Below are 14,142 nucleotides of genomic sequence, written 5' to 3'. Positions count from 1 at the left end.
ACAAAGCCAATAAGTTTGAGATGTGTGCTCATCTCTCTCTCATCAAGAATAACAATGAAGGTATACAAAGCCAATAAGTTTGAGATCTGTAAAGCCATCTTTTATGCTAAGAAGGTATACTAATTTGGAAAATATGATTGGACTTATGAAATGACCTCAGTTTATAGTTTATGTAATTAACATAATTTCATAATTAAGCATACAACATTTAACAATAAATAAACATAATAAAAATTGGTGCAAATATTTTTTTTTTTATTTTCAGATAAGGAATTCCTTTTCATAAGTCATAACCCCCCATTTCCTTGTAACTGGTCTCTTGTGCATAGACATACATGTATACATACAGATGCAAATATCAAGACACAGAGACAGATGGACAGACCTCAAGTTGGATGTTCATGTAGACAGAAACATTCATATTATTGATATACATACATCATAGAATAATTTTACAATAGATATAAAACAATTAATCTATATGCTTGCACGATTATGTTCTGTTACCAAACGGTCCAAACCCATATCATATAAACCAAAATGTTTTATATGATCAAGCAATGTTTTCCAATAACTAAGCTCAATCCTCAACTGTAGCAGAACTACTTTCATAGAATAATTTAGTGCCCGTTTGGGAGGGATTTCATGCAATGGCTTCAGGCTTTGCAAGGTAGGCCCCACACAGAAAGCCCTCAAGTCATGTTTGGGGAAAAACCCGCTTCTCTGAGGCAGCTCAATCAATGCTAAAGCCCTACCAAACGAGGTATTAGTAACACTAGAACAAAGGTCTTTTTTTGTTAATATGACTCAAATGGGGGGGGGGGGGGGTAGAAGACCTCAAACACGTCTTAGAGTCTGTCTATAAGAAACCCAAGAATAAAAACTTAATGACCAAATAAAGTACACATGTTGACTCGAGATCAAGTTTCATACAAAGTTTTAACAGCTATACTGCAAAAAATCAACTAGGTTGCATGGATTCTTGTAGAAGACAAAGTACTTATCAAGTTCATACCAGTAATTGCCTAGTGTAATGGTAAAAACTCAGGCTGACAAACATGAGAACACAGGTTCAAGTCTGAGAGCAATCACTTTGTGAAAAGGAAAGAAAAAACAAGGGTTGGGTCTGATCCAACATGACCAACTTATTTTGCAATATGGAAGGTGCATAGACTGATTCAAGCCTTCCATTAAATAGGGCAGCCTCTAGACTGACCATATGTTCAATACCTATGTTCACATCATCATTGTACCACATCTTGTATTGGTATTTTCCTAGGGAGATAAACTGCCCAAAGTTTTACTTTTAATATTCCCTGTTTAGGTGCCATCCATTCATCATATACATCTTTTTTTTTTTTTTTTTATGAATATTCCACCATTATCTGCATCTTCTCTACAATTCATCCGCTAGACAACACCCAATGAGAGGTTTCTACCATATATAATGGGACATGTTAGCCTCTAAATTTCAAAAATTCTTAGATTCCTTTCTCCCCATAAGCTCCATAATATTGCTACTCTACCATAATACCACACAGTTTTTTTCAATCATTGATATTGATCCAAAAAAGGGAGATATGGATGCACTTGGGTTTGTTTTGTTTACTCCAATTTGATTATTTAAAGTATGGGGTTTTAGGTTGAAGTGGGTTGTGGATTCATAGATTACTATAAAGGATAGAAATGAATAATTTCTAATCCATTTCAGCTATTCACCTAGTCTTTTTCTTGTTGTCTAAAAGGACCATAAGCTAATGTTGGCCTCAGCTATTTGGCGTCTTGGGAGGTTTGGAGTACTAGAGTGGATACATACCTAACCTTGGGCATCAAACCAATTAAGGATTGGTGCCAAGTATGTCCAAGACATGACTTTAGGTGGTAAGAGTAAGGTGTCACAGGGTGTGTTGGAGATTTAACTGAAGGCTATTGGAGTGAGTTCTCCATAAAATAATCTAATAGATAAGTTTGAAGACAAATTCAAACACCATCAAGGCTATGACCTTCCAATTTGAGTGGGTTTCTAACCCACTTAGGCCCCGTTTCCAATGAATAAAGAGCCAAATGCTGCAAGACTATAGACACTCAAATAGGTATATCATCTTGAACCTTGAGTAGTTGTGCTCCAAGACCTCCATCACTTCTAATGAATGATTTGTAGGCACACTCTAACAATTATTCAAAAATTCATAAATAACTAAACAAAACTTGTAGAAATTAAAACAAAAAGTAGCCACTAATGTAAAATTCATTTCCCCTTATCTAAATTATTTTGGATAAGAAAGTTTTCCAGATCTACTCATTTCTATATGTAGAACTATGAATTTAGGATAGTGGAAAACATATTAATAACATAAAAGGCCAAACTAGACTATCATCGTTAATGATAAGTTTCTCATCAACTACAACCTTGAGATGACTAGGAAGGAATAAATTAAATCAACAGTTGGAAATGGTTCCTCTATAAACTCATTATGTAAATAGTACAACAGCAATCAAGAATCTCAATTTAATTATATGTATACCAAGAAAATCAATATATCATATGAACATTATGAGTTTCCCAGTTCCCCAAGAGAAAATATAGGTTTTGCAAATAACACTAGATCTTGAGAAATATATCATAAGTACTAGAAATTTACAACAAAGACTTGGGAAAGTCCACGAAGTGAGAAATATCAAAGAAAATAGACACATGGCCTATACAATTCATAATTCAAAAAATGGTGCTATTTATGTTCAAATGATATCTTATTTAATGTAGCCCATGCAGAAGTCAAAGAGAATAAGTCCTTGAATAATGCATGCCTGGAATTGAAAATGCATCTTGGCTCATTGACATGTGTACAAATCTCTCTCCCTTCCTCGAGTTCGGGACTGCAGTCCCCAGCAGGGTTCTCAAAAGAACTACATTGGAAAATCTATTACAGAGCTGATCTCAAAATGAGGTAACAAAGAATCCAAACAAGAACTAGGAAACTCTAATCCAATTTTTATAGGGAAAAAATTAAAAAAAAAAATTATTAAGAGAAAACAACAGAAAGGACAAAAGAAGGGCACAAGATTATCAGCCCAACACAAGCAAACAAGTCAACATGGCAAGGACCAAAACAATAACATTGCATTTATATACAAAAGAAAGCCACTTGTTTTGACCCACTCAACAATCTATCCTTAACTGAACGCCTTCTGATTTGGAATCATGAGGCAATAAAAGAAGAATACTTCAGCTGTTGCTGAAGAAAGACCAACGGCCCCACGTCTGATAGAAGGACCAATATCTCCTTTGTTGGAGAAAAGATGGCACAATCACAACAGCAAGCTCAACTCAATTCACAGATTGCGAGAGATAAAAATTAATAATAAAAAAAAAAAAACTAAAACAAAGGCTAAGATTAAATTAGGCAAAAAGAGCCCAATAAATAGTAAAACAAGCTCATTGGATTGAACAACATATCATTACAAGACTAGGTCACTACATATACATGGGATCCCCAGAAGTATGACTTAATCTCATGGAATATAATGGATCCATAGCCAGACTTGACGGATGTCTATAAATATAGCTAAGGGGTGCATGAATCCTCTACAGTTGACTTAGAGGAAACCCTGATTCATACTACATGAATGAAAGTTGGAAGCCCCACATGTTGAAAGGCCTTAGGCTAAAGCTCTAATGAGGTATAACACTCCTAATAATCAATACAAAACTAGGATTTAACTTTAAAAATACCTGAAATATGAATTCGTCCATCGACTCCAACCATGCACTCCAATAACCCTAAAGAAACCCCAGAATGAAAGGTCCCAAAAGAACCTAAGCACAATAATTGCTAAAATAAATCAAAAGGAAAAGAGACTTGTAATATGTTAAACAAACCCCACAAATCCAAACTAACAAATTTTCTATATAAATGAACAATAACCATACACAGAAGTATCAAATTAAGCTCAACTCACAACAATCAAAATAAATCAATAGAACCTAAAAAGAAACAAAAATAGAGAACAAGCATAGGTTTGAAAAAAAAAATTGTCGGCAATTAATGGTTCTCCTGAGAAGATAAGAAGGAACACATGAATTGAATTTAAACTAACCAGCTCCAAGCAAGAGAGAAGGACCAATTGGTCATCCATTGTAGAAGATACGACACAGCCAAACTCAAAGTATCTAGCTTGCAAGAGATTAAAACAAATAAAAAATATTCTAGCAAAAGCCAAGATTTGATGAAGGGGAGAACACAATAGTTTTAAGCGAAGAAATTAGGGTTCTATCGTGGTGGCTTCCGCTAAATGGTTCTTGGTAGACTGGCAGGAGACGTGCGTTGCCAGAGAGGAGAATGGGCGCAGGAATAAGTTGGTATCCACACCATTTTTGTTGCATACTTTCTCTTCGGTGAAGTTAAATCTAAAACATTGATGTTGAAGTGAAATAAATGGTAAATGGTTAAAATAAATTGTTGATATAATGGTGTTTAAAGGTGATTTAAATGGCAATTTAATAAATGCCACTTAAAATTTATATATTTAGTGGCAATTTAAATTTATTTTTAACGAAGTTTTAATAACTGCCACTTAATATATATATATATAATGGCGTTTTTTATATGGATATAATAGCATTTTAAAAGATAATATATAGTGGCGATAAAATGAATGCCACTGAGAAAAACGCCATTAAAGCTTCACTTTCTTGTAGTGTTTGTTCATGCTTGGAAGACCGGATGGGAGGAGCAAAGGGCAAAACCCCAATTTCAGAGAGAAGAGAGTGGAACCAAAGAAGCTTAGAGGCGGCATTGGCAAGACTCTGATATTTGGATTCGGTACAAAACTTGGAGACGATTGCTTGCTTGAAAGAAGTCCAGGAGATTAAATTGCCGCCTATAAATATACAAAAACATCCTTGAAAGCATCGATCATCGGGGCAACCAATCTAGTCAACATTAGAAAAGGCATGAAGGCGAGAAGAGGAAGGTATAATAGCAAGACCAAAATCAAGTGTTCCTTTGAAGTATCGTAAGATACATTTAACATCAATCATGTGAAGAGAAGTGGACGAATGGAAGAACTGGCACAACCACAAAGCATATATCAGGTTGAGTAAACATCAAGTACTGCAAGACGCCTACAAGATGATGGTACGGGGTGGAATCTACAAGGGGATCACCACAGAATTTGGAGAGAGAAGTATCGACTGCCATAGGAGTAGAGATGAGCTTAATTCCATCGAGATTTTCTCATTGGAGAAGGTCAACTATATTCTGTTTTCTATTTGCACCTGAGTGCATGTCAGATTGCAGTTAAACATAATATTTTGGTGGCTGAAGTGTGATATATAGAAGTAAATTAGTTGTACGTAATAATGTTTTAAAGGTGATGCAGAGAATAATGATAAATTACATTGATTCAAGTATGAGGATTACACTGTATTTATAGAATTAGAACGATGAAATCAACCAATCTCAAATTCTATCCCAAACCCATCATAATCCATCTCATCCTTATCTCATGATAAGAAACCAAATCTTAGTTTCTTGGGCACTCACATGGTTGATGCTATTGGAGGTTGATTCTTTAGTTTCGATAGGACTAGTGGACTAGCTCTTCTCTTCTAATTTGCAAGGGACACACAAAAAGAAAGAAATTAAACAAACAATGGTAGCACTCACACTATAAGGCACGCGTGGATGAAAACTATTTGTTTTTGAAGGATTGTCACGACCTTTGAAACTCATAGATACGAATGAAAAGATGAGAAGAATGCTTGAATACATTGGAGAAATACATATAAAACTAAATTAAAGCTGAATTAACCATTAATAAAATATAAGCACATGATAATGCACAATTTTAATAGTTTTACATGAAGATAAAATTACAAACAACAATATTGGGACTCTAAATCATATAAATATCATACAAAAATATTGCTAATAACATCAAACAATGTTTAAGTTTTTAATCTAATAAATATGCTTTCATTTTTAACATAACTTTTAATTAATTAATTATTAATATAAATTGCTTAAGACATATAAAATGTATATATTTTTTTTATTTTTTAACTTTTTAAAAAAGAACTATAAATCTAACTACAAGTCTACAAAATAAAAATTAAATTTCTGCATTAAAACATTTACATAAATAAATAAAGTAGAAAAAGTAAAACATACCTTTTCTTTTACTTGTTTAAATGGGAAAATGGGGGAGACCTCCTCCTCTTCTTCTCAGACTAGAATCATTTTCAATGGTCAAATGCATAGTAATAAAGTGAAAAAACCCAAAATAACTAAAAAATTGTCAAAAAAGGGCTGGGTGCACGATTGGCTGATTCGTAAGACTAGTAGCGTGCCCTGTACTCATCCTTGTGGATATGGATACAACACACCTCATATCTGTAATATTGTATTGATGTTTTGATCGTTGCTGATTCAGTTCAATTCATTTTGGCAATTAGGCCCCCTTGTAATGGAAATTCAAGTAAAGATAAATATTGTTTGGACATTGACACACCACATGGCAAGTTTATGTGCAATTCTGGGGATAAATTAATTGCTTTGTGTTCAATTTGGGAGTAAATTGCTTTATCAATCGATTTGTTTGTCGAGGCCTAAATTGGAAATCATTGTGGAAGCCAAAACACTCCATACCTCGAATAAAAATGTTGACTACCAGAAAAAGAGTAAAAATGTTTGTGGAAATCATGCCTTAGGCTCACTTTTGGAGAAGTACAAATACAACGCTTAGAAATAATGTATATATGTATAGTGTAAATGCAAAATTTTAAAATACAATATACTAGGATTTGTACTATACATATTTGTATAGTACATATTTGTATTTGTATACATTTGCAGTTGTACTTAGACCTGTTCATGGGCCGAGTAGCCCGATGGTCCGGCCCAGCCTGCACCTTGGTCGGGCTTGGTCATGTAATTAGGCCTGCAGGCCTGACCTCGGGCCTAACACAATAAGCTCGACTGTGTTACGGGCCGGGCTCAGGATTCGTCAAAAAAGCCCAGCCCGACCCGACTCAACATTATATATTTTATAAAATACATAATATGTATTTTATTATTATACAAAATATATAAATAATATAATATTTATTGAAATATATATATTTATAATTTAATATATACATTTTTTTTTCTTTATAATTTCTCTCTCACTCTCTCACTCTCTCTCTATTCAGCCGCTTCAGCAGTAGCAACAACATGGGCTAAATTTTGGGCTCGGACCCAGGCCCGGGCTTCGGGCTTTTTATGAGGGCCGGGTTCAGGCTCGGGCCTTAAAAAAATCTGTTAATACAAAGTGAAAACTCAGCCCGGCCCATGAATAGGTCTAGTTGTACTCTTCCTAATAGAATTGTAAAGTGGGTCATGCCTGGCCCAACATGTTATTGTACCAATTGGGCCATGTTGGGCTTGGATTTTGAGGCCTACGGGCCAGCACAAACAAGTGGAATGTATTGGCACAAGCTCGCTGCACAGGCCATGTCAGCCCACGTTTGGGGTTTTTTAAATAAATACCCCCAACAACTATAAACAATTAGTTAGTGGGGCCATTTATGTATTTTGGCTTTGTGGGGAGAAAATGACAATAATATCCCCCCTAACAACTATAAAATAGCTAGTTTGGGGGCATTTGGATAAAGTGATAATTAACTTTATGAAAGACTAAAGTACTCCTCCTAATAACTATAAAATGGCTAATTTTAAGGGTATTTTGGTCAGTTAAATTAATTCTAATTCCTATAAATACCATTGCACTCGATCATTCTCATCACACCAATTCTAATACTCTCTTATACTCTTATATACTCTCTTATGCACACTCTCATACACTCACATACTCTCTCATACCATTGCTTCCTAGTCCCTAATTTTCGACTTTATTCAAGTTTTAACAAGAAGAAGGCTTGCTTAAATATCTCAAGTTAGCAATTTGAGAGGCTTAGAAGCTTTATCACTTAAAACAAAGTTGGGATTCTAGATCGGGTAAGTTGCAGTTAAATTATTTTTTATTTTTTTAGTTAAATTAATACTATAATTTTTTAAAATTTGTTGATTCCTCTCAAAATCAATTTCCTAACATGTTTGTCTTTAATGATGTCCAGTCACAGTACAACAACACCGATATAGGTGATAGTGGTTTTATAGTTGATGTTGTTTGAGCTGCTACCCCTAGTACTGCTACTAGGGAAAAGAAAAGGCTAAGCTGTCTGGCCTAGTTTGGGAAATATTTACTATAGAAAATGTTAAGGGGAAGGGAAGAAGATTGTTTGCGTAAATGTAAGAGCGATTTTAGTTATAGTAGCAAGGGTGATTCTAGCCATTTGGCTAAACATAAGGCCACTGAAATAAAAAATAAAGATAATGAAAATCAACCACAAATTGGGTGCATTTTTTGGTAATTTTCAATATTCTCAAGAACAAATGATACAAGAATTATCTAAATGTATTGTACATTTGATCAACCATTTTTATTAACTGAAGACATTAGGGTAAAAGGATTTTTACAACAATCTATAAATCCCTAATTTAAAATGTTTATAGAAATACAATTAAAGTAGATGCTTTAAAAAGTTTTATTTATATAACAAAGATTTAATTTTTTTACTTTGTCAACTTTTAATTCTAAAATTACACTTACATATATTTGGATTTTCAAATATAATATAAGTTATATTTGTGCTAGTAGACATTTTATTGATGAGCATTGGCTTTTACAAAGAAAACAAAATCAGGTTTTACAAGACTTGAATGGCCACATACTGGCCCAGCATTTTCTACAAGTATAATAAATATTTTACATGCTTACGGAATTGAAAATAAAATTTTTTCTATTAGTTTTGATATTGTTAGTAAATTATTTCATATTAGATGTACATGTCATATCATAAATTTATGTGTTCAAGATTCTTTAAATATTATTTTTCATCATATTTCTAAAATTAGAAAATGTATTATGTATATTAGAAGTTATAGTATAAGAAAACAAGAATTTAAATATTTATGTCAAAAATATGGTTTAAAATATTAAAATTTTGTATTAGATGTTTAACATAGGAATTCTATCTATTCTATGTTAGAAAGTTGTATTTCACACAAAGATATTCTTATTAATTTTTATAATGAGAAAATGTCCCATGATTTTATAATTGATGAAGATTGGGAAATGACAATTTGTATAAAATAATTTTTACAAATTTTTATGATATAACTAATGAATTTTCAGGTGTTTATTACCCAACTTCTTGTATTTAGTTAGTCATTTATTTTATGATTAGTGAATATTTTTTAAAACATTGAATTAATTTAAATTTTAATAATATTATTTATATAGTGAAAGTTAAATTTAAAAAATATTGAGAAAATATTTCTCCTCTATATTTCTTAGCTACAATACTAGATCTTAGGACTAGAAAATATGGTTTAGGTATTTTACTTAAATCTTATTGTGAAAATATGAGAACTGAAATTAGAACAAAAAAGAAAAAATTAATAATTTATTATTTGAAGTGTACAAGTTATATAAATCTCAATTACTATGACATAGGAGAACTTGTACATGCACAAGTTAATAACTTGTGCTCCAGCCTTCCAAAAAAAAGAAAAAAGAAAATTGTCATTAAACTTAAAAACTATTAGCATATATATATGGATTTATAATTGCATGTAAACATATATAAATACATGTTTATACTATATTTATACTTATAAATATGAAGTTAAGTTGGATTTATACTTTTCAACCTTAACCTAACTGTGACTTCAATCTAACCCCACTCACCCAACTTTTGTGGGTTTGGATTTTGGCTAATCTGGCCCAAGTTACAGTTACAGCCGAGTCCGGCTTTAGTCAGGGCAAAGCCCATTCCAACAACCTTTAAAGACTTACGTTGGAAATATTTCCGTACTTATGTGATTTATTTCATGTAAGATATTCTCAATGCAAGATTGCAAGGTTGTTCGAACGGTGCACAGACTTGCCTTGACAAAAGTCAAACTTGTTACAACCTTGGACATATACATTAATTATGAACATATCTTTTGTGTTTTTTGTTTTAAAAACCAATTTATTTTCAAAACAAATGGTTTCAATTTTCTTTTAAAAAAAATACACATCCGAAAACAGCACCTTGGTTTATACCTCTCATTACTCATGACAATGTTGTAGATGTATGTTGTTGGATGGATTTGTATATGGTATTTTCTCTCTTAAAATTTAGAACCAACAAAACAATTTCCTCTTTGAATTTTCTCTTCGATTAATTTATAAAAAATATTTTTTTTACTTGAAATGTTTTAAAAACGCATGAATTGCTTAATACAATAAGAAGGTGGACTTATTATCGCAGTAGTATCACAAGTTGATCCCGGTTACTCACATTGGAGTAAAATAAATAAGGGTATATTACATATAGGTACCTATATTTTGGAGGTAATGAGACCTTTCAAGTGTAACATTTTACTACCTTGAATTTTTAAAAATATACACTAGAATCCAGTTCTATTAAAACTAACATTATAATGATGCTAAAATTACAAAAATGCCCATATTTAGACTTTGTTTTTTTTCCATTGTTCTTCATTGTTCCATGCAAATGCTTTTATTCTTTATTGAAAAAAAGTATAAAGATGGTTTCATATGGAAAAAAAGAGTAAAATAAAAGTTCAGAGATCAAAAGAGGATTTAAACATGGTCATTTTTATAATTTTGCCCTTATTGTAATGTTAGTTTTAACAGAGTTGGACTTAAGCGTGTATTTCTAAAAATTTAGAGTACTAAAATGTCCCAATAAAAAGTTAAGGCCCTTAATTATCACTACCCCCAAATTATAAGGTACCTATTTGTAATTTACCCAATAAATAAAGGCTTAATTTTACCAACTGCGTTACCTCCTTATAGATCAATAGGAATGCAGCATGCTTACTCACACAAATCTGCAAAAGAAGCCCATACAGACCTATAGAAGAAAAGTAAGAAATGCCATACAGGCGTGCTCTGCAAAAGTTTTTCACATACAACACATGGTAAGATTGTGAAAGGGTGGAAGCTTGCGATGGGACGATAGTCTATACATGCTATATGGCCTCCATTATACAATCTGATGCACGTCCCATCAAATCAACCTAAGTATTTAAATTTAAACGTATCAAGAAAAAAGTTCTAGAATTCTTCATTCCATCCACCTATAATTACTTCCATTTGCCTATAAATATTTATACTACTATTAAAAGTGTGGAACTTTTGCTTGACCAAAATACCCCAATTTTTGAATTTGGTCTCATTCTAATTGTAAGGATAAGAATGTAATTTGAACAACCATTTATATCCTCATTCAAATTCCTCTCATTGCTTGTTCATTTGCTTTGATGTTTGACATCTAAAAGTGCAATAATTACATTAAGAGGTATATTGGTATTGGTGAACTTTTATTTCCTCTAAACTCCAAATGCAGAGAATGTTATTTTGAATTCTGAAAATGATCAAATATTCATTCTGACCCTATATATGAGAGCTTTTGTTTGTCTTTTTGGGAGTATCATTGGAAAACAAAAAGTTGTATGATTGCACTTCAAGAAATAAGAGATAAGAGGAAACAAACACCCAATTTTCTCTTAAAGTTTAAAGGTTCCTCTTAAGAAATAAGGTTAAGAGGAAACGACCAGGCCCTAAGTCTTATATTTTAGGTAGTAATACCAATTAACATTCTGAAAGTGTTTGAGAGAAATGGTTTTCCTTGTATTTAGTATGAAGAAAGTGAGTGAATTTATACAGACTACAATAATGAGGTGATAAATACAAAGAAAATAAGAGATAAATAGAGATAGAAAAAAAGGATAAATACAATAGTAGGTTTGAGGGTTTGAGTTTATCTCAAATGGTTATAGTGGATATCGATTACTCTAACACCCCCCTCAAGTTGAAGGTGGGAGACCTACTTTCAACTTGGTATGTAGTAGGGTGAACCTTGGACTAGGAAGTGCTTTGGTGAGTATATCTCCTAGCTAATCATTTGTGCTGATGTAATGAATACTAAGTTGTTTGTTTTACACTTGTTCTCATACGAAGTAGAAATCAATTTCTATGTGCTTCGTACAATAATGAAAGACTGGGTTAGTCATGGGATATGTGGCACCAATGTTATCTCACCACAGTTTGGGAGGGTAAGGCATGGAAATGTGCAATTTAGAGAAGAGATTGGGACTCTGTGCTAGAGTGCGATACTATGGAGTGCTTCTTGGACATCTCAGAGATGAGATTGGGACCAAGAAAAATGCAAAAACCCCATGAGATTGTCTGCCATCTGGGCATCCATCCCAATCAGCATCAGAGAAGGCATGAAACTGGAAGGAGGAAGAAGATATAAACTGTATGTCATGGTGCAAGGTGCCTTTCAAGTAGTGTAATAGAAGCTTGGTAGTAGTCAAATGAATAGTGATGGGGCTGTGTAGAAACTTAACACTGGATGATATTTTTGGGTAAGTCAAAGTTATATATTGGAGTGCACCAACTATTTGGCAATACTCTATGGCATCAAATAAGTGAGTGCCCATCATCTTGGATAATGACAAACCAGCCAACATTGGTGTGGAGACAGGTTTGGTAGAATCCATATTAGTTTTTTTGGAGATCAATGATGTACTTCTGTTGGGTGAGATGAATAGTGGACCCATGTCTGAGAACTTCAACCCCTATGAAGTAGTGAAGCTGGCCAAGATCATTAATGAAGAAGGTGGAGCTTGAGGTAGCAAGTAATGATGAAATTGCATGCTGACTCGAGCCCATCACTATGATATCGTCAACATAGACCAAAACTAGAGTAGTCTCCATGGAGGAGTGCCAAATAATTAAGAAAATAAGAACTGAAATAATAATTGAAGCAAGAAGAAATAATTTGAGAATGATAATGTCGATAGTGCTCAGAGACCATCAGATGAGTGGTATTTATAGTTGAAGTGTTTACATATGAGAGGAGTTCTACAAGAGTTATGAGAGTGTACAAACAAGATCAGTTACAAGAGGATTGGAATAGTGTGATGGGATTATCATAACAGGATAGAGATTATCCTATGAGGATAGCTTCTGATCTTCAGATAGTTTCTGATCTCCTTGGATACGTGATGCATCGGGTTGTGCACCATTATCCTTAACACGCCCCCACAAGCAAAACAACTTCAAGAAGATGTGCATCTTGGACCGAAGATGAAGAAACAACAGTGTTGGAAGAGACTTAGTCATGATGTCGGCTATTTGATCCTTTGATGAGATGAAATTGACCAACAATTTTTGTTTGAGAATTAGATCTCGTAGAAAATGAAAATGAACCTCCACGTGTTTGGTGCATGCTTGGAATATCGGGTAAGCAGCTAAGTGTGTGTCCCCAACATTGTTGCACCAAGCAATTGGAGGAGTTGTGGATGGGAAACCCGGATCAACAAGAAGTGACTGAATCCACATTATCTCTGTCACTGAATTTTCAATTGCTCAAAATTCTGCTTCTGTGCTAGAATGAGTTACTGTTGCTTGTTTCTTTGCACTCCACACAATGAGATTGTTTCCCAAGTATACACGATATCCCCCAATGGATTTATGATCATCAGGGCATCCAGACCAATCAACATCACTGAACGCATGCAATTGAAGAGAAGTTGATTTAGTGAAATGAAGGCCAATATCCAACAAAATCTTTAGGTAACGGAGAATCCATTTGACGGCAGCCCAATGAGCATCTATGGGGGCATGAAGAAACCTACAAACCTTATTAACAAAATAGGCTATATCCGGACGAGTGATTGCGATGTACTGGAGAGCACCTACGATGCTTCTGTACTCTGATGGATCCGGTAGAGCTACACCTTGGAGAGATGGAAATTTGCAGGACGAGGCCATGGGCAAAGAAATGAATTTGGCATCAGCAAGTTTACTTCGCCAAAGTAAGTCAATGATGTAGTGACGCTGCATCAGTACCAACCCTGTAAAAGTGGAGTAAGCTTCTATCCCCAAGAACAGGTGCAGATTACCCAAGTCCTTTAATGCAAAGGTCTCCAAGAGGGAGGAGATGATGCGAGATACAGCATGTGGGGAGGACCCTATGATTAAGATATCATCAACATAAACCATAATGAATAT

General features: G+C 33.7%; 1 long non-coding RNA gene across 1 annotated transcript; it reads right to left on the bottom strand.

Moving 5' to 3' along the window:
- Positions 1 to 404: 404 nt before the first annotated feature.
- LOC148875688 (uncharacterized) lies at positions 405 to 4,424 on the bottom strand. The gene is made up of 3 exons (XR_016105139.1): positions 4,099 to 4,424; positions 3,734 to 3,817; positions 405 to 751 (listed from the first exon to the last, which is right to left on the bottom strand). It is a non-coding gene; the product is annotated as an uncharacterized LOC148875688 (long non-coding RNA).
- Between the last annotated feature and the right edge of the window lie 9,718 nt (positions 4,425 to 14,142).

The sequence above is a fragment of the Nelumbo lutea genome, chromosome 1 (assembly GCF_056320005.1).
Source record: "Nelumbo lutea isolate HS-2025 chromosome 1, American lotus-T2T, whole genome shotgun sequence".
Classification (NCBI taxonomy): domain Eukaryota; kingdom Viridiplantae; phylum Streptophyta; class Magnoliopsida; order Proteales; family Nelumbonaceae; genus Nelumbo; species Nelumbo lutea.
The sequence above is the reverse complement of the archived record's forward strand: the minus strand, read 5'-3'. Positions and strand labels throughout refer to the sequence as shown.